General features: G+C 61.2%; 1 protein-coding gene across 1 annotated transcript in view; it reads right to left on the reverse strand.

The window, feature by feature from the left end:
- Nucleotides 1–20,908, reverse strand: part of BOP1 (BOP1 ribosomal biogenesis factor) — a 69,615-nt gene that overhangs the window by 24,643 nt on the left and 24,064 nt on the right. The window lies entirely within an intron of this gene.

The following is a 20,908-nucleotide window of genomic DNA, read 5'->3' on the forward strand; positions in this document are numbered from 1 at the left end:
CCAATGGGGGTCAGTCCCTGTGCCAAACGGCTGCTCGAGTGCGGGGCCCTGGTGGGCCGGGGCTCTGAGCTCTGCCGGCGATACATGCACGCACCAGAAACGCCAGCTTCTCCTTGCCCTGCCAGTGGGACTCAGACCTCCCCTGAGGGACACGGGCTGCTGGTCATCCTGAACCCCTCCTCCTTGGGAACCCCCTCTGTGGGAGGGACCCGGGGTGCTCTGGCACCCAGCTTGGCGGGGAGGGGTACGCTGGCACCGTGTGTGTGCAGGACTGGGGGGGATGCTGTGAGAGGGGGCTGGAGAGGAAAGAGGCCAGGAAGATGGGAGGCAGCGCAGGGCACTGGGGCGGTGGGCTCCATGTGCTGCGGCAGGGGGAAGAGGAGCCAGCGCTCCGGACCCCACGGCACACGGGGAGCCAGCAGACCACGGCACCCCTTGCTAGTGCTGGCGAGTACCCGCGGTGCAGGTGGGCCCAGCCTGGATGGCTAAAATGTGCCACAAAGCATCTCCCTGCTCAGCGCAGCAGGGACCTGGCCACTGCCCGGGGCCCGGGATCGAGGTGGGCAGCCAAAGGAGCGCCAGCCAGTGTCCTGGGGACCACCGCACCCTGCCCCCAGCTGTGCAGGGGACACCAGCTGTTGAAGACAGGAACGGCTGTGAGCCCTGGAGAACCCAGTCCCCTGGGACCCAGGGCTGCTCCACACCGGTCGCAGGCGCTCCCCAAAGATGACCGAAAGCTTTTACAATTTGCCTGGGATGAATTATGAGGGTTGTGGGTGGGTCTTGGAGGGGCTGGGGGCCACGCTCTGTGGCGGGGAAGACGAGGGGGGAGCAGCAGGGCTTAGGGATGCTCAGCACTGGGAAGCAGCGCACAACTGCCCACAGCTCCTCCTTCCACATACACCAGTCCAGCGTTGGGAAATACGGCCCTCTGCCACCGGCAAGCCACGGGCTGGGGTAGGGCAGTGTCCCCCAGCCGGGCACAGCACACAGCCACCAGGCATGCTAAGCTCCCCGGCCAGGAGGTGCAGGAGGGTTCCCTCGCTGCTCTGCACAGCCCTTGGCTACAGGAACGTCAGAGGCAGCTCGTGCCACAGCTTGGCCCAGCTCCCCCAGCACTAACAGAGTGGCAACGGGCCGTTCCTTTCACGCTGAAGGGTTCAGAGGCCCTGAGCGGCTCGAGTGTGGGGCTGCTAGTTTGACATGTCTGGGGCTTTGCTCGCAGGGAGCCCGGCTGGGTGCTGGGATTTGGAAGTGCTCCGCTTTACGGGGATGGAAATTTTTAGATTTTTAATTTCAGTATTAGTGGTTTCGAAGCTGGAGAAAGAGGTTTGGAAAGCCTCTCTGCCTCTCAGGCAGGACTCAGAGGCATACACAAGCAGTGATGGATACTGTTGAAATGAAATTTGGAGGCACTGGGGAGGAAAACTTCGATTCAGTGGAGCCCTTTCGAGTCCTGCAGATGAGGTCGTAACACTCAACACTTAAATGATGCTTCACCAATTCCAAGGGACGCTGCCAACTTGTCCCCACCCACACCGAGGCTGCTGCGGTCATGCAGGGACAGGGGATCGGTGCTCAAGCAAATAAAAACACGGCAAGGCAGTGCGGTTTGCCTTTGCATGGGCCTGGTGGAACGGTGCCGGCAATCCGCTGGGTCCCCGCACCACTGGAGCATCCGAGCTGAAGCAAAGCTGCCGAGCCGCAGCTCGGCACCAACAAGGTGCAGAAGGCACGGTTTTAGCTGTGGACAGCAGAAGAGGAGGGCCCGAGCAGCAGTGCCCTGGCAGACAGCGTGCCGCGCATACCTTGGCAGGCAGCAGCTCTGCGATGCTGCCACCGATCCCGTGGGGCCTCTTCCAGCCACACATTCCTCTCCCAGCTCATCACCGTGACCACGAGCCGAGCGCAGGCACTGCTCTGTCCGGGTGGAGCAGGGAAAAAGCTCCAGAGCCAGCCAGAAAGGGACGTGCTTGCACAGGTACAGCTGCAGGAGATGCAGCTTTCCTCCTGCTCTAACAGCACTCCCCAGCTGCGCTGCTGGCAGCACCAGGCTCTGTGCAAAGCCAAGCGCCGATGGGCTGCGTCCAGCAGGCACAGCCGTGAGCGGAGGCAGCAGCCAGGTCCATTCCCCCGTGCAGCTGCTCACCTCCTTGCCCTGCTCCCGATGCACGTGGGGCACGTGCCACGCTGCAAGAGGTGAAAAGCTCCCAGGACCAGCAGAAAAGCATTCCCAGCTCGGGAGGCCATGTCTGCTCACCGGTTGGCGCCGGGGGGACGGGCGGCCATCCACAGAGAGCTGTGCGGCAATTGCTCTCAGCTGTGTGATAGGGCCTGCCCGGGTGCAGAGCAATTTTCCACCACATATTTGCTCTGTGAAGTCACAGGTAGCTGCAGGATTTGCACGTCTGCCCACATCCAGGACGTGCCGCTGGCTCGGGAAGGTCAGGGAGACGGGCTGCAGCTCCCTCAGCAACGCTCCCGCGGGACTGGCAGCAAGCCTTGGGTGGGCTCCTGCGAGCTCCTCGCTGCCGGCCCTGGGCACCACAGCTCTCCTCGTAATTCCCACTCCAGCCCTTGCCTTCAGCGCCTGGGATGTTCCCCAGAGCGCAGCCCCCGGCCCGCAGCCGTGCTGCAAGCTCCAGGAGCATGGCTCAGCTCCCGCTGGAGGCAGAGGAAGGAGCGGAGGGCTTTGGGGCTGAAAGCCAGTCCCCACAGTGCTACCCACCTTTGGTCACCTGAGACATGCTCCAAGGGACGAGAGCTGGCAGCTCCTGCCCTCACTGTGAGCCAGGAGAACCCACAACCAGGAGAGCCAGGAGAACCCACAACCAGCAGAGAAAGAAACAAAACGGATGATTGCACGAAGCAGATCCCAGAGCAGAACCGCACTGCAGCTGCTGCCCGGGAACAGCCCGCGGTGTCACACCGCGGTGCCACAGCACGCCGGGCCGAGGTGGGGAGGCACCAGCCCGTTTCCCTCCACCCTCCTCTCCTCCAGGCAGAAATGCTCAGCAAAACCCCTGCCAGCGGAGAGACGAGAGGTTTCGCAGCAAGCCGCTCCACCTCGAGCAGTCGGGAACAAATGCTGCCTCCGTCACAGCCCTCACAACGCAACACCGCCCAGCCCACGGCACAGGCTGAGGCTACCGCTCGCCACGGGCTTTGCACCCCTCCAAACCCCGGCTGGGGGTCTGAGCCAGCGCCGACCCACGACACCCCAGCACCAGCAGCAGCCCAAGACGGAGCTGCCAGCAGCCCCGCTGCAGGATCTTTCTGCCCATCACGGCCACACCCTCACTGACCCCCGCGCTTTCCAGAGTGACTGGGATGCCCCGGCAATGACCACTGAACAGCAGAGACCCCTGGATGCCAGCAGGGCAGCCTCACAGCACTTTCATACCTGTTAGCCCAGTGATGCCAGTGATGCCTGTCAGCCCCACCACGCCTCCCGCTATGCCCAGCCCAGCTTCTCACCATCTGCCCCCACACCTGTCCCAAAGCTGCCGACTGGCACAGACCGCGTGGCAGCTGAGCCAAAATGCCAGAGCTAAATCAGCAGCGAGTTCACAGAGGCTGAGCGTGACTCTCCTGCGCAGGGCAGCTCGGGCATGGAGCTGGCGGTGCAGTGCGTGGTGTGCACAGCCCCTCTGGCAGCACCCCCGTGTCCCTGCCCCCGGGACGGGGGCCTGCACGCTGCTGCCGTTGCTCCCGATCCCCTCCACACACCTCCCCCAGCCCCTTCTCTGCCGCCCTTCGGCAACGTGTGCAGCTGGCAAGCTATTAAAATAATGCAGGTGAAAATTATAGGTTAGCTAGTAAAGCCTTACAGAGGTCTCAAGAAGAAAGGAAAAGGGTCTTTAAACACACCTTTCTGGCGGCTGGGGAAACAGAGCTGCCCCAGGGCGTGCTGCAGCCCTCCTAGCTTCGAGGCTGGCCAGCTGCAGGGCCAGCAGAGCTCAGGCACCCCTGCCCCTCACCTGACCCCCGGCATCGCTCCCCTGGCACCCCTTCCCCTCACCTGACCCCCCTGCTCCCTGCAGCATTGGCTCACGAGCGCTCAGGGGGCCAGCAGGTCTCCGACCCACTCCCCACGGCATGGAGCCGCCTGCCTTCGCCCAGCGCCGCTGCCAAGGGCTCAAGCAATCCGGGAGCATCCCCATGGGTCCCTGGTGCCTGTCACCGCACTGCCGGGCACCGGCCCAGCGGGCTCGCCAAGTGTTTTCCTCTCCCTGCTGTTCTGCAAAAGGCCAGAAGCTGCAGAGGAAAACGAGCGGGTGAGGTGCCGAAGGAGGCGACGCAGCCAGCCACCAGCACGCGCGAGCAGAAGCAACGCAAGGGGAGGATGCTCTTGAGCTCCTTGCAAGGGGCCCAGCTGCCCCCCGCCACAGCGAGCACAGGAAAAATCCTGTCCCAGAGCTGCAGCACCGACCACAGCAGGGTCAGCTGAAGCAGGCTGCTCAGGATCCCACGGGACAACGGGGCCGTGTCCAGCTGGGTTTGAGCATCTCCAGGGTAGAGATGCCACAACCTCCCCAGGCACAGGTGGAAAAGGGGATGAAACCTCCCTTAGGCAGCTTTTCCCAAACACTCCCGTACTGCTGAGGCTGCAGAAACCTGCCCTCCAGGGAGAACCCTGTCCGTCCCACGCATGTTCTGGGCTGCTGGGGTTCAAGTCCAGCCTGCTTATCTCCTGCATTTACCAGACAGGGAAAGAATTGGCTCCAGACAAGCTGGGGATGCCGCTCCTCTCAGTCCCAGTGCCAGGGGCGTCCCCGGGACTGTCCCAGCAGGGAATTGGCGACACAGGAAGATGCTCCGGATGGATGGAGCCCGCTCACGGCGGCGACAGCCGGGGGACCAGGGCAGAAGGGCTTTACCATGGCAGGCTGGAAGCTGGAGGAGCAGCACAGCGCAATGCCTCGGGGAGCTGCCGGCGCAGCAGCTGGTGGGGCACACGTTGGCCGGCACTCAGGGATGGAGCGGGGCCAGCACAGCCCGGCAGCTCTCCAGAGAGCTCCGGCCGCAGGGGCCAGGGAGAGGATCCTGCCCCACGGCTTCAGGTGCAAGGAGAGGCAGAGGCAGCCGCTGCGTGCTCGGTGCTCACCGGCAGCCAAAGCAGCTCAGGAAAAGCTGAGCGGGAAGCAGCAGGGCCAGGGCCCCGAGAGCACGGGCAGGAGCAGCCCCATGCCTGCACGGCAGCCGGGAGCGCTGCTGGGGAGCTGGGTGTGCTACTGGGGAGCTGGGATTGCTGCTGAGGAGCTGGGAACGCTGCTGGGGAGCTGGGACCACTGCTGAGGAGCTGGGAGTGCTACTGGGGAGCTGGGAGTGCTACTGGGGAGCTGGGAGCACTGCTGGGGAGCTGGGAGTACTACTGAGGAGCTGGGATTGCTACTGGGGAGCTGGGATTGCTACTGGGGAGCTGGCATCATTGCTGGGGAGCTGGGAGTGCTACTGGGGAAGCAGGAGTGCTTCTGGGGATCACTGCTGTGAGTCTGGGATGATCTGGGGCAGGAGTGCCACTGGCCTTTTCAGCTCCAGCACCTTTCCAGATCCCCAGTTAACTGCTTACTGGTATTCTACCTGCTGACAGATCCCTAGGGAAAGCCACACAAATGCAGCCTGGAAAAATGCTTTCCAGCAAGCATATGGTGACTAACCTAAGTAATCCAAGTTCTGCGTTAGTCAGCATGCTCTGAGAGCAGCCGGGTCTGGGTGCAGCACTTGCTGGTAACCAGCAGCACATTCCCAGCCTGGGCACTGGCCTGTGCCACACGTGGGGCTGGCCAGGCAAGGGGCCGGGCTGGCAAGAGGCGTGGAGATGGCACAGCCACATTCACCCCAGGGAAAGCAGACAGCCATTCAGGGGCACTGGAAGGATGCTGGGAGCCTCTGAAAAGACAAATGCACCATATCACACACGCAGTAACCCGAGTCCTGCGAGGCACAGCATCACCGAGGCACAGCATCACCCGTACAGCCTGACCCAGCTAGAGGAGGCTGCCCGGAGCTCCACGACAGCCCCAGGCAGTTGTTTCTGCTCCCAATCATATGCTGGGAGCGAGGAGAGACAACCTGCCACTGGGGGAAACCCTGCATGCGACAGGGCAGGACCAGGGATGAAGAACATGAGATTGCAGGTCCCGTTCCCCCAGAGAGACCACAGCACATGCGGGTTTGCATGCAGACGGGTTTCAGAAAGGGGAGATGGGTCTCGCCACCGGGTTTCAGAAAGAGGAGATGGGTCTTGCCACCACAAGGAGGGCTCCAGGGCAGGAGCAGCAGTGCCTGGGGGGACCTGGCCCCTCCCTGGGCCACCATCCCTCCTTGCCGGTCCTCCCCAGGGCTCCTCCTCCCTCCGCACCCCAGCAAGAAGAGGAAAGCGTGGCTGCAGACTTGCCAGTCGGTGGGATTTTCTCCTTGCGCAGGCATGCACTAACTCTGTTTATGAGTGCTCAGCCCTCGGCCCCGGGGGACGAGTGAAATGATAAAAAAAGAAAGAGAAGAAAGCCCAAACACGCCCGCGCACACCCACAGGCACGGCAGGTCTCAAACGCTCCAGCTCAGCTCCGGGGATCAATTTCCCCAGCTATTCCACACGGCTGCGGGGCTCCGGGGAGCTCTAAAAACAGGAAGCCAGTGGTGTAATTTTGAAGGAAATTCTCAAAGCCAAGCCATTAAGGGCTAAAAAGGAGGCTGCATCCAATTCGATCGGAATAGAACAAAATAAAAAACATCATAATGGCAGGTTCAATATTGAGAGTAACCCAATTCCAGATTTCCTCTGCTTAATCCTGCAGGAACCCGCAGATGGCTGGGGGAGGGGGCCGTGCCCAGGCAGTCTGGCGGGGCCGACGCTGCCATTCCTGTGTCCCCAGTGCCACCGGGAAGCCGCATGGCACCGGGATCAAGCACCTCCTTGTGCCGGTACGAGATGGGGTGCTCTCCTGTGTGGTCAGCCCTGCTGCCAAACAGCCCCTTCCGAAATAGCGACTACCTGCAGCTCTCCCGGTTTACGGCTTAAGGCAGAGCTCTGGCTTCACACCGAGCAAGCCGGGGCCCTCCGCCGATGAAAGGTCCCTGCTGCTTGCTCAGGCTGACGGCGGGCTGCTCCTCTCCCGCAGCAAGGCGAGTGCTGCGCCCTCGGATGCTCTCCCCTCCGCCCAAACGGGCTGTTGTCCCACTGCCCCTTCCCAGCAGCCCGGCTGAAGCCACACTGGCTGCCCCGTGCTCTCCCACCACCATGTGCGCAGGGAGGGCTGCTGGGGCACACCGAGGTGGGGAGAACAAGAGGGGTCTTACCGCAGGGCATGCTGCTGGCCAGCCTGGGAGAAGCGCAGACACCACCCTCATGCCTGTTGCTCCCTAAGAAACCTCCCGCTCTGGCTGACGCACCTCTGTCGCTTGCTGTGTGGAGCAGTGTGACTGTACTGGAGCCCCCGGGGCCGAGTGAGCGGGGCTGTGCCTCCCTAGCCCCCCTCTCACAAGGCTGCAGGTACCCCGGGACCTGGAGCGGTTTTAGGATGCGCACCAGGGCTGGGAGAGGCAGGGAAGCTAAAAAGCAGGTGAAACCTGAAAGCAGCCAGGGTGAGAGCACCTTGCTCTGCGCCATGTTTAATGCATCTGCCGCATCTGGAGCCCCAGCCCTCGGCCAGGACGCTGCCTTTCCCTGCCCTGGCCAAAGAGCTGCACGCCCGGCGCAGGGTGGGACTTGCGGGGAAGGATGCACAGCCCTCCTGTCACAGCCGTGCCTCTGTGGGCTCCCAGCCTCCGTGGGCCAGTGGGGCGGCACACAGCAGCACCGGCCGTCCCACCGTGGGCGCCTCGCTGCTCATGCCGCCAGCCCTCAGAGGGGTCCCACGTCCACAGCAGCAGAAAGCCTGGCCTGGGCGAGCCCCCCACTCACAACTACCTGTCCCCAGGCTTGAGGGAATGAGCTGCTGCACTCACCACATGATCCATCACAAGGTGCTCCCTGCCTGCATCCCTGCTTAGCACCTGCGAGGCTGCCAGGAAACACATGTGACCCCGCTGGTATGGCTCGGCAGGCCTTTCTTCCTCTGATTTAGTTGCTGTTAGCTTTTTTCCCACCCTCCCCCTTGCCTCACTCCACTGCCTGCCCTCCTTGCTGAATGCTTGCCAGCTGGGACTCACCAGCCCCGCTCCCCCGAGCAGGGGCAGGTGCCGCCCCGAGCCCCCCCGGGGAGCCAGGACCCCCGAGCCCCTCGCTGCCCCGACTCCGATCCTATCGCTGGGCCGCACAGCCGCGCTCCCCGGCAGCGGCAAGCGCTCCCGGTTCGTGCCCCGCGGTCTCCCCGTCCCCGACAGTGGCCTGCGTGCCCCCTCCCCACTGCTGCCCCCCCACCGCCCCGGCCCCCTCCCAAAGCAGCTCCAGCTGTCAGTGGCTCGATGGGAAGTGCAGGTACGCTGCTGGCTCCCTGCCCGTCTCCCCTGTGTCTGTCTGGTGAAAGAGGAAGCCAGTCCACCTCTGGAATCCTTCACTCTCTCCTCGTTCCTGCTCTCCCCGCGTCTCCCCCGGGGATTCGGGGTCAGCCTCTCTCTCTCGGTCTCTCTTTTTTCCCTTGCCCCTATCAGATTACAATGCATGCAGTGTTCGCTCCAAATCCCCCACTGCACGTTAATTCTGTTCCTCTGTCTCTAACTACCAAACTGCTTTCCTGTGCCTCCTGTCTTTCCATTCCTCCTCCGCTATTTTTTATCTCTGACAAATAGAGCACGTCAGCTCCAATTGGAGTGAGCGGGATGGGGAAGGGGCTGTGGGAGCAGCCAGGAGCCACGGAGGAGGGCGAGTGAGCGGGGAGCCAGCACAGGGGGTCCCAGCAGGCAGAGACACGCGGCTCCCCAGCTCCGTCCACCGAATCCCAGTCACTGCCAGTGCTCAGATGGGACATCCCAGAACAAAGAGCTCAGAGCAGGGCCCCCGGGCTTGGAGGCCACCCGAAGCAGCCAAGACCTCCCACACAATGTGTCATCCTCACCTGCCTCAGTTTCCCTCTAGCACACAGGGCCGGCTCTCCCCAAGGGCTGAGAACGCGTGTCCAGCGCCTGAGCTGGCCTCTAGGCGCTTTGCTCCTGCCCAGAAGCTGAGCGGGACTGCAAGGCAGGGCATGGAGCAGCACAACTCCGAGCAAACGTGGGGCTCCCCTGGCCTGCACAAGGCACGGCAGGCTGCAGAGGGTCAGCCTGAGGCTGCACCGGGTAGCTGGGGATCTGAGGGGGGGTCTCCTAGCCTAGGAGGAAGCCCAGAGCAGAGCACAGGGCTATGGAAGCAGGATTCAGAGACTTCCAGCACTTCTTGATGGGACAGAAGGAGGAACCCGGGTCTCTGCCGCTCCGAGCACAGGCCACCTCCTCCCAAAGGCAAGGCAGCCGGCGCCTGGCCGCAGCCCAAGCCCCTGGCACTGGGCAGCAGCGGTTGGCTCTGCCAGGGATCCTCCTTCCCTACAAGGGGCACTGGGACATGGGCTACCCTGTGTCCTCACCCTGGCCACGGGGCAGGGGATGAGCAGCAGCCTGGCTGAGGACCTAGCCTGCGACGGGGCAGCGCAGGGGGCAGCAGCCTCTGCAGCCCCCCCGCCCCCACAATCCATGCCCATGCCCTGCGGAGGAGCACCCTGGCCCTGACCTTCCTCAAGGCAGCTCAGCAGTGAAGCAGAAGGCGCAAGGGGGTGCAGACCAGTGGGAAAGGCAGCAGGCTGTCACCCCTGCGCTCCTGTCAGCTCCTGCCCCAGCAGGGCACCACAGCACATCAGCCCGCTGCCCCTGGACGGGGCTGGGTGCAGAGGGAGCCAGAGCAGGAGGGCGACAGAGGTGGGGGGTGGGATTCCCCCCACAGGAACCGCAGCGGTTAATGAGGGGGAAAGCCATCACCGGGGCTGAGGGGGAAGGCAGAGGCTGCACCGTGCCCTCCCCCAGCCCTCCCTGATTTACGGGGGGGTGTTTTCTTTAGCAAACCCAGCTGCCGGTGGCCTTCCTGCCGATGCCTTTTACCCCGCTCTGCACCTGGAGAGGCTGGGGAGGCAGGGATGGCCCGTCCTCCCCCTGCACGGAGCTGGGAAGGGGCAGAGGGGATCACTCCTACGTGCGGGAGGAGGGGAAAGGCGAGGGAGCCGGGATCTTCTCAGTGGTGCCCACTGCCAAGGCTGTGGGCACAAATGAAGACAATGTGAAATTCAACCCGAACACAAGACGACACTTTTTTTACGGCGAGGTTGGTCAAGCTGTGGCCTGCAGTGGAGTCCCCATCCTTGGAGACATTCAGAACCTGCCTGGACACGGTCCTGGACAGCCTGCTCCAGCTGACCCTGCCCCAGCCAAGGGCTGGACCAGACAGACTCCAGCAGCCCCCGCCAGCCCCAGCCGCTCCGGGGTTCAGTGCTGGGGGATGAGACCTCAGAGAGACCCCTCTCCTCCCACAGGGGGAGCAAGCTTGGGCCTCGAGCAATTTAGACGGTAACCGCTAGGTTTCAGAGTAAACAGGGGCTCACGTGGCAAGGGACGGCAGCCTGCGAGTCGCTGCCACCACACAGGCCCAGCAGCGCAGCTGAGACCCGCTTCGCATCCAACAGCAGCAAGGACTATAAACCTCCATAAAAACAGCTGAACTATCGCCCCAGTCGGTGCAGAGCTGGGTCTGTGCTCCTGCCACCCCTCCGGGAAGGTCCCCTCGTCTGGCAGGTTGGAAGTGTTCCTGGATGTGCCGGTGGGGAAGTCCTGGGACTTCCCGGCGCGACCTTTCTCACCAACAGCACGTGCCAGAAGGTAAGTTCTGCTGGGAGAGGCAGAAAAGAGCCCAGCCTGCCTCAGCCCTCCCCACACCACCTACCTCGCTCCTGCTCCTCCACAGCCATGCCAGGAGGCCGTGCAAAGAACAGCAGCAAAACCCAGCGCAGTGCCTGCAGCTGAGCTCACCCTGGGACCAGCCGCGGCCACGGGACCACCCATAGCCACAGGACCCGGCACAGCCACGGGACCAGGCGCAGCAACAGGACTGGCCACGGCCACGGGACCAGCCATGGCCACAGAACCCGGCACAGCCACAGGACCAGCTGCGGCCACGGGACTGGCCACAGCCATGGGACCAGCCATGGCCACAGGACCAGCCACGGCCACGGGACCAGCTGTGGCCATGGCCCATGCTCACAACTCTGCCCGCTACCAGGGGCTGCAGCGTGCGGGGGCCGGTCTCCCCCTCCCTCCCCACCTCCAATATTTCCGTGCTGATTTACTGCCCACAGAAAAAGTTTCCCTCTCTGAATCCAAGATTCCTTGTGTTTTGGCTCCTGCTCCCGCAAACCCGAATCAACTGTTAATTTTGGCAAGCCCCCTTCTTCGCTCTGACCATGGTCGGACTTTTCCATTCTCAACACCTTGGGAGCTGTTCCCGGGGGGGTGGGGGGGGCACAGGCATCCCCTTCTCTTCCTGGGCACTCTGCCCTCCCTGTTACAAACCAAGGACTGGGAGGACCTGCTGCTGCTGCGGCCGCTGCTGCCATGAGGGCTGACACTCACAGCCGAGTCAAACCCAGAGCCCCCTGCTCCCCACCCTGCTCTGGGCTGGTGTTTACTGTTACGTTACTGGCAGAGCTCAGGAGTGAGCCAGGTAGGTCTGAAGAGGTCCCACTTCAGCAGCCAGCCCGGAGCCGTGGTCTTCTCTGGCCCAGTGGGCAACCGCCCAGTGCGGCAAAGAGGAGCTTGGCTCGGCTCCGGTAGCTCCAAGCGGGGAGCAGCTGTCTGGCAGGGGAGGCCATGGAGATCCACCAGCAGAGCTGGGGGAAGAGAAACCACAGCAAGCAGTCACTTTGGGGGGGAACCCGTGGCTAAACAGATTTGCAAGTTGCCCCACAAACACATCCAGCACCAACGGAGGGCAAGAGGCGCCCGCCGCACCCTGCGCTGCTCCCAGGGGTGAGGGCTGAGGACCCCAAGCGCTGTGGGAGCCCTGGAGGTGCCGCCGCGTCCCTCGCTGGGATGCCAAGTCCTTGTGCTGGCCTGCGCACAGATCCCCCCTCCTTGCGGCCAAGCGCTGCCTTATAAAGGAGCCGCCCACATCTCGCTTCTGTGCAGAGCAGGCCCAGCTCGTTAAAGATTATGAGATGTAAAGGCACAGCGCAGGCCCCCTGCCTCGGCGTCTTCCCAAGCAGGGCAAGGGGGATGGGATGGAAGAGAGGGATGGGGTGACAGGGCCACCGGCGTGCAGCGTCCCGGGGATGCGCAGCCCACACTCCCAAAGCACGGAACTTTCTCAGTACTGGCCTCCCCCTCTCTTGGTGGGCTCGGAGATGCCCCTGCTGTCCCTTACACCCAGTCTCCCCTGGAGAAGGGAACAAGGCAGACGCAGGCGGGCTCCGTCCTCCAGCTGGTTTCAATCATGCCCAGCAAACCCCTCCCGGGACCCTCTCTCCCAACCATCTGGGAGCAGAGCTAAATGTGGATGAAAGGAAACCCTGCGCAAGCCCTCCCTGCAGAATGCCGGGCGGCAGGTCTGGCAAAGGCAGCAGAAAGCCCCTCTCACCCAGCTGCCCCCTCCAGCACGTTAGATACGCACCTGCATCCCCCCCAGCTCCCCCTCCTCGCCCAAGCCCTGCTCCGCAACCCAAGGAAGGATTAGCCGGCACAGCAGGAGCAGCACGCGATCCAGCACCACTGCTCGCAGGGACCTGCCAGAAGGAAAGAGCAGAGTCTTCCATGTCAACATTCCTCCTGCTTAGGAAAACACGGCCCATTCCCCTGAATAGCCTATTAAAGAGAGATTTCCTGCCGGGTGGTGGAAAGAAAGCAGAGGGAGGTACCGGAGCCCGGCCAAGATCGGGGATGCGTGATACAACTGACCGATGGCCGCTGCACCGGCCCCAGGCAGGGCCCAGCTTGAGACAAGCGGCTCCTCCGCATGTCTAGAGGCGATGAAGATGCCATCAGGAGTGAGCAGAGAGGGCTCCGTGTCCCACACCACGCCAGCTCCTCTCACCGCATCACGCACCAGGAGAAACAGCTCTGACAAGTGCTGTCTGGCTGAGAAGCCTCCCCGGCTCTGTTTTCCTCCTGCCCCACAGGATGGTTTTCCCTTACCGTCCCAGCTGTATCCCAGGATCAGTCACACACCAGAGGACACTGAGGAGGCACGTTTGATCCCAGCCCCCCTTCGGAGGGCGATCACAGTCCCCTTAGGCCAGCCCACTGCCCTGGTCCTTGCCTGCAGCCCTCACCAGCCCACAGGCACACAAGGGGCTCTGCCCTCACCCCCGGTCGGGACCACGCTGCTACCGACAGCGGGGGTCTGCTTCGGCCATGCCCTGCACAGCACCAGGGCTGCACGGCCAGCAGCTCTGCACATCACCGCATGCTGACTCCTGAGGGCATGGTGTGCAGCCAGGCAAACCAAGAGCACTAACCTGACAAAGATCCCCGGAGTGACCCGTGGCAGCGGGAACAGCGAGCGAAAACATGCTCCTCGGGGAAAAAGGGCACACAACAAGCACCACAGCTCTACAACAGAGTTTTTCCTGGAGCATCTGGCCACCTCTCTCTTAGCAAAGGCAAGATGATGTGCAGCCTCTCTTACCGGAGCCCTTCTTCCAGTGCTTATGGATAAAATATTTGCACTTCAGAGAGTGCAAGTGACTTGCAATGCTGCTGCTCTCCCTGCCTTCAGAAGCCAACCAGTCCAGTCCAGTCCAGGGAAGCTCGGGGTCTGTGCTGATGGCCCCGCTCGGCTGTCTAAGCTCCCACCATGGAAGGGGAGGCTTTCATTTTGCAATTTCCTTTAAATGAAAAAGTAAATAGTGTGGGTCCTCAGCACAGCAGCCAGGACCTTGCAGTGCTCTTGGCCAACTCTCAGCACCAGCTCCACCAGCCTCCTGAGCCGCGGCAGAGGCACCGCAGCCTCCTTGCACCGCACCAGCCTCCTGGAAGGGACCAGGACTTCTCCACCCTCACAGCAAGAGCCCAGCACAGTGCACAGACCTGGTCACACCATTCGCACCCACTTCGCTACAGCCCAGAGGGTCGTTTCCAGCTGATGGGACTGGTGTGGTTTGAACTGCACAGGTCCTCTCTGAGGGCAAAGCCCAAGCCCTGGAGAACCTCAGGAAGATAGGAAGCTCCAGGCAGGGGCTGCGATGCCACATCATGGAGCGGTGTGGGTCGCTGCCCCCCAAAGCACACTGGAAGCCCACCACCCATCCCCACCTCTGCCACACCGGGACTGCCACCCGCAAGCCTCAGCCATTAAGCAAAAAGCAAGGCAGGTTTTAATGGCTCCCAAGTCCCTTAAAGAAATAACCCTCCAAAGCCAGATGTCGGCACATCTCCCCCCTGCGCTCCTGCCATCCGAGCCCCGCTCCAGAGGGAGGTGGCACCCCCGCGGCAGCCCCTCGGAGGGGCATGATGCTCTCCTCCTGCAGGCAGATGGACGCGCGCCCCTTCGAAATCAAGTGTCTGATTGTCACCCACATCCACCACGCCTCGGTAATGCGTAATAGGAAAACCCGATGTGGTAGGAAAACCTGACGCTGGGAGAGCAAAGAGATGGGACGAACTCATGCGGGGGCACGCGAAGGAAAAGGGGGCTCAGGGTCAGTTTGCTCCCCAAGAACCGGCAGGCAGGGCGGGGGGAGCGGGGCCCCCAGCCCAGGTGAAGGGCAGCGGCCGGGAGCCTTTTGGCTGGGAGCGATTTTCAAGACTCGTGGGCCATCGGGACAGGCACTTTCCTAAACAAAGAGGGATCGCTCTGAAGCTTAGGAAACATGAGAAAGAGCCCCGCTGCCAGAGCACAGGCTGCGAGCGAGCCTTGCAGCTGGGGTGGGATGCAGAGGGAAGTGGGGACATGCTCTGGGAGCAGGGGGCCGAGGCCAAGTCCTCTGGCAGCTGTCGGTTCGGTAGCCGGCAGAAGCCATTAACGGCGTTTGGCTGCAGAGCAAAGCGACGCGTGGTTCCCGGACACACAAACAGGCGCTCGGCAGCGGCTCCGCACGCTCTACAGTTACAGCCCAGCCCCGCAGGCCAGCGCAGGCACGGCCCGATGCTTCCGCAGCACGGCTACTGCAGCGGCCGGAGCGCAGCCGGCTCAGCGTGGGGACCGCTCCAAGGTCTGGCCCTTTGCCCTCCTGGACGGGCTCTGCGCTTTTGAGCGGGGAAGAACCATCCCCAAGGGCTGCGGAGCCCTGGATTTTGCTCCAGACAGCTCCTGCCTCTGCAGAGCTGACCGCCCACGCGTGGAGCCTGCACCCTCCCATCTAAGGAAAAGACCCTTCCCTCCCCTCTGGCCACTGTCTGGAGGGATGCTGAGCCCTGGCATGCTGTGCATGTCCCCAGGCCTGCATTACAGGAAGGGCCCTGCTGGCTGACCACCCATGTCCCTGACACCCAGCCCAAGGGCAGGCCAAAAGGTCCTTCTAAAAATTCTTCTTGCTAACCACCTCTTCTGGGGATGGAAGAGGGATGCCCGAGAGTCCCTGTGGGCTCCCAGAAACCTGGGGCTCGCTCCTGGAAGCTCAACAGGGTTCAGTTTGTTCTTGCAGCTGCTCACTTTGCCCCACTGAGCGGCCATGGCCAGAAAACGGCCCCCCTGGGGGAAGACTGCCCGTCAAGCCCACCCCGGTTAATCACCCAGGCTGTTAACCGACAACCAGCGGCCAGAACCTTAGCCCCGTTTGAGAAAAAAAACCCAAATGCTGCATATCGGGATGAAAGGAAAGCCAATCCAGCAGCAGCAATGGCAGCAGAGAGGAAAGGCAGTAGGAGCAGCGTGGGAGTTTGTCCAAAGTGCTGCCGAGCATGTCAGAACACACAAGGGCACACGTGAAGACACACGTGTGCTTCAGCTGAGGTGACCAGTCTCCTACACCCTGTTCTGCCCCATCCTGAACCACCTTCAGCACACAGGAACCAGTGTGTTCAGAGATGGACTAGACAGGGTTCAGTTTGTTTAGGGTGGACAGGATCTCTGGAGATCACCCAGTCCAACCCCCTGCTCAAGTAGGGTCACCAGGAGCAGGTCACTCAGGACCACAGCTAGATGACTTTTGAATATCCCCAAGGGTGGTGACTACCACCTTCCTGGGCAACCTCTGCCAGCGCTTGGTCACCCTCACAGTCAGCAAGTGGTTTCTGATGCTCTGATGGAATTTCACAGGTTTTAATTTATGCCATTTGTCCCCTGCCCTGGCCACAGGGACTCCTGAGAAGAGCTGGGCTTCCTTGACTTCCCTCACTCCCATCAGGGATTTACACATGTTGGGGGCTTCCTTGTCTCCCGGCAAAGCACTCCCAGCCCTCTCAGCCTCTCCTCGTATGGAAGATGCCCCAGTCCCTTCAACATCTTGGTGGCCCTGTGCTGGACCTGCTCCAGTCACCCCATGTCTCTCTTGTACTGAGGAACTGGACACTGGCTCTCAGACATGTCTCCTGGAGGTTAAAAACCTCAGACTGAAACCCAAGGGAGAACTTCTCAGCGCTCGCTTTTGTGCTTTCCCATTAGGGCCTCCTTCTCCTGAGGAGCAGCACAGAAGCAGGATTCCCTTTCCAGCCAAGACCATGTCCATGCTGAGCAGAGCAGACGCTGCGTGGGTGCTGCAGTAGAAGCCTGCTCAGGTGCCTTTGCTCAGCATTCGCCTTTTTCACAACAGCGTGATGCTGTCACACATGATCAGCCTGTGTTCCCCTTTGTAGGACACCATCTCATGGAGTTCAACAAGGCCAAGGGCAAGGTCCTGCACCTGGGTCAGGGCAACCCCAAGCACAGACACAGGCTGGGCAGAGAATGCGTTGGGAGCAGCCCTGAGGAGAAGGACTTGGCGGTGCTGGTGGACAAAAAGCTCAACAGCACCCGGCAACGTGCGCTCGCAGCCCACAAACCCAACCGTGCCCTGGGCAGCACCACCAGCAGCGTGGCCAGCAGGGCGAGGGGGGGGTTCTGCCCCTCTGCTCTGCTCTGGGGAGACCCCACCTGCAGCGCTGTGTCAAGCTCTGGGGCCCCCAGCACAAAAAGGACACGGACCTGTGGGAGCGGGGCCAGAGGAGGACACGGAGATGCTCGGGGGGCTGGAGCACCTCTCCTGCGGGGACAGGCTGAGAGAGTTGGGGTGGTTCAGCCTGGAGCAGAGAAGGCTCCAAGGAGACCTTAGAGCACCTCCCAGTACCTGAAGGGACCCACAAGAAAGCTGGGGAGGGGCTTTGTACAAGGGCCTGTAGCAATGGGATGGGGGGAACGGCTTTAAGCTGAAAGAGGGGAGATTTAGGTCAGATATCAGGAAGAAATTTGTTACTGTGAGGGTGGCGAGGTGCTGGCACAGGCTGCCCAGAGCAGCTGTGGGTGCCCCATCCCTGGGAGCTCAAGGCCAGGCTGGACGGGGCTGGGAGCAACCTGGTCTGCTGGGAGGTGTCCCTGCCTGTGGCCATGGGTGGGACTGAGGGGTCTTTAGGGTCCCTTCCAGCCCAAACCGTTCTGTGGTGCTGTGATTCTCTCTCCCCAGCAGTGGAGCTGTCTCCTCACCCATTTACTGATAACCACACCCTCTGCTCCGCCACGCAGGTCACAAATAAAAGTCACTATGCAGGCAATGGATGGGCGCAGATCCCTGCAGGACCAGGGAGTGCATCCTGCCACCCTCCCCACGGACCCTGGATGCTGGTGCCCCATGAAGAGTCACTGCCAGCTGTGCACACATGTGCAAAAATTTCACCTGGGCTCTCCCACGAAGCCCCAGAAAGAGACACGAGGCAATGCCAGTGTCACTGTCACTGACACCTACCGCCCTGCCCTGCTCGGACATCGCTCCCCTGTTGAAGAAGGAAGCGAGATTGTTTTGACAGACTTGTCTATGTTGGCAGTTACGAGTCCACTCGCTATCTTCCAGAGGTTTGCAAACGGGTTGATTGTTTTGTTCCAGAGTTTTTCCAGGAATTGAAGTTAAGCTGAGCGGTGTTTTTTTGGACAAGTTGTGCTACTGGATAGGGAGAGATGAAAAAAAAATTAGAATTCTCTCTCTGTGAGAGAACCATGAGCAAAAGGAAGGAGGGACCAGGCTCAGGTCTGCAAGCCCAGGACTTACAGCTGCCATGCTGCCCCCACGCTGGAGGTGATGGAGCAAAGACAGAGCATCCCTGCCCAGAGCCCGGCACACGCAGCCCGTGCCAGTCAGAGCCAGCACTTTCAGCCCAAGGACACAGCAAAGTGGCCGAGCTAAAGCTTCCCTGGGCTCTTCCTGGATCACCAATTACTGGGAGTACGAGAGCACCCAGAGACCATGGGTGAGAAACACCCGGCGCCAAAGACAGCCTGAGAAGAGGCAGCGGGGAAGCATCAGCACCCTTCCAGTGGCGGGGAAAGGAGGTGCAGACTTTGCACAGGAAAGCCCTTTCCCACCTGCCCTTTTCCCAGGAAGCCAAGGGCAGACCGACACTGTCCACTGTCGGCCAAATTCACCACTCCAGCTTCCAGGGCAGTGTCTCAACCCCGAGGCAACCTTTCCTCCTCACCTGCGAGCTCTGCTCCAAGCGCTCTGCCTGCTGAGTGCAGGTCTCCTGCCTTTTTCCCAGGAGATGGTTAGGAATTTATAAACTGACCTGGCTGGCTTTGAATGAGGATTTTAATTCACCAGGCATCCGCCAAGTTCCCTTTGCCATGACTTAAAAGCAACGCTGTGTGCTTGCTGCACGCAGGTCTGCTGTAGCTGCAAATCCTGAGGATTGTCCCACAGTGAGCTGGATGACTTCCACATCCCTTCCCCTCCTCCAGCGTCACCAGTGTGTGCTTCGCAGGCGAAGCCCGAGCCTCACCGAAACCAACCAGGCCAAATTTTCAACTCAGTTGTTGCTACCAGTGCCCTTGCATGATCTTTAGGCAGCACGGAGGAAGGAGTCATCACCAGGGTAGCAAGATGGATCAGCACCTGCTTTTTGGTTTGTTTTGGGGTGGGGTTTTTTTGGCCAGCATGGAATTATTTGCTATTTTGCTGAGTTTGTTTATGGCTTGGGAGTTCAACAGGCTTTTTTTTTTTTTTTTTTTTTTTAATATGTTAAAATCCTTCCAAGAGCACAACCCTCTGAAGGCAAAGTCCAAATAATTGTTTCCATGCCCTGCTCGCCCCCAGGTTGCCCATCCACGCTCAACAGTACAAATCTCAGGAAAATAAGGGTGCTCATGCTGTTTTTCACTTGAGTCATGCACCTCTTCCCAACAGCCCTGACTGTCTGGACACTTTTTCTTCCTTGCCAACTCCACAAAGTATCTCCTTTCTGGCCTCAGATCTAAGCTTTCAGATACACCCAGCTGACGTGTGCTCAGAGGAATCCTAGCAGGCACAGGCCACTCCAAAGCTCCCTTGGGAGCCAGCTGTCAGCCCCAAGGCTGGTGGTGGAATATCAGTTTGCAAAGAGCCTTTTATATATATATATATGTGTGTGTGTGTGTGTGTGTGTGTGTGTATGTATGTATAAACCTCCCCCCACGTTTCTGAGTACTGTCTTAGGAATCGACAGTCACCACAGCAAACCCAGGAATCTTCCCAAATAGCTCCCTGACACCACTGACACAGCTGGGGCTGTAAAAGCCAAACAAAACACCGGGTGAGATCCATGCACAAGCCCTCTCCCTGTAGGCGCTGCCGAGGGGTGCCCGTTGACACCGCAGGTGCTCCGATGAAGTACTGGCAAAACCATGCCCAGGCAACGGGCACAACGGTAGTGATGACCTGATGGGCAGGAGATGCAGGGTCAAATGCAGGCACTGGGGCAAGAAGCATGGGACACTGTTGCCAGGAGTGGAAAACAGATTTGCAAAACCTTCCCCACCGGAGATGAGCGTGTCTCTGCTGCTATCAGCACCGTCCGTTTAAACGGGCAGCAAGTATCTGCTTGGCACGTTACAGCTTGAGGAAAATGATCTTTGGGCTGGAGCGTTAGCCCTGGACTAACAAACCAACCCACCCCGGTCCCCTGAACTGGCCAAGCAGCCTCCTGCTTCCTCTGCACGTTCTCTAGTACCCAGAGCGGAGCCGAGCCTAATGAAGTGGGACATTGGAACAGCAGCCAGCGATTCAGGTCTGGAGATGCACGTGTCCCCAGGCCCCTCCGCTCCAAGAGGAGGAAGGCCGAGGCCAGCCCCCGAGCTCGGGGCAGTGGAGCAACGACCCCAGCACCGGGGCTGCCGCGCAGGTCCCTGCCCAGAGGAAAATGCCCACGCTTCTGGCGGAGGGCCGTGCTTCCGAGGCACGCAGACAGGCTGCTCCTCCAGAAAGAGACAAGTTGTTGGTTGAACTATAACCAGGATCCCTGGCTTCCCGGAGGGAAGGCTCTGCCAGCCGAGTCAGCGGAGGGATTGGAGTCACGCAGTGAGGGCGGGGGGAGCACGCTGCACTTGCCATCCTTGCAGGAACAGCCAGCCAGGAGGCTGGCGTGCCTTTCAGCGGCTCTCTGGATGCCACAGCTAGCTGGTGCAGGGCACCGCAGGTAGCCAGAGAACAGCACAAATGGCCCAGGTCATGCCAAGTTCAGGGGGATCCGCGGTGCGAATCCCACTGGCACAACGCTGCCCGGAGCGGGAGAGGCAGGGCACGCTGCCAGACCTGGCGAGGTGGTGCAAAACTCCTCTATAGCCTATCTGGGGCCAGCGGAATACTTAGCCTTGTCCGTCTTGGATTTGCAGGCAGGCTGATGCCTCTGCTGCCGGCTCAGGGGAGCTGTGGGTACTTGGCAGGGAGCCCACACTGCCAACGGAGCAGCCGGCACCCCTGTGCCAAGGGGAGGTGATGTTGTGGCCGGGCCCTGGCAGGGAAAATGGGATGCAGGCAGCACCGCCAGAAGGCAACTTCAATCCTACTGAGCAGGCACTGCCGGCAGCGGTGAGCACACCGCTGCGGTGGCAGCCTCGGTGTAATGCTCTGCCGCG

The sequence above is a fragment of the Falco naumanni genome, chromosome 3 (genome assembly GCF_017639655.2).
Source record: "Falco naumanni isolate bFalNau1 chromosome 3, bFalNau1.pat, whole genome shotgun sequence".
Lineage (NCBI taxonomy): Eukaryota > Metazoa > Chordata > Aves > Falconiformes > Falconidae > Falco > Falco naumanni.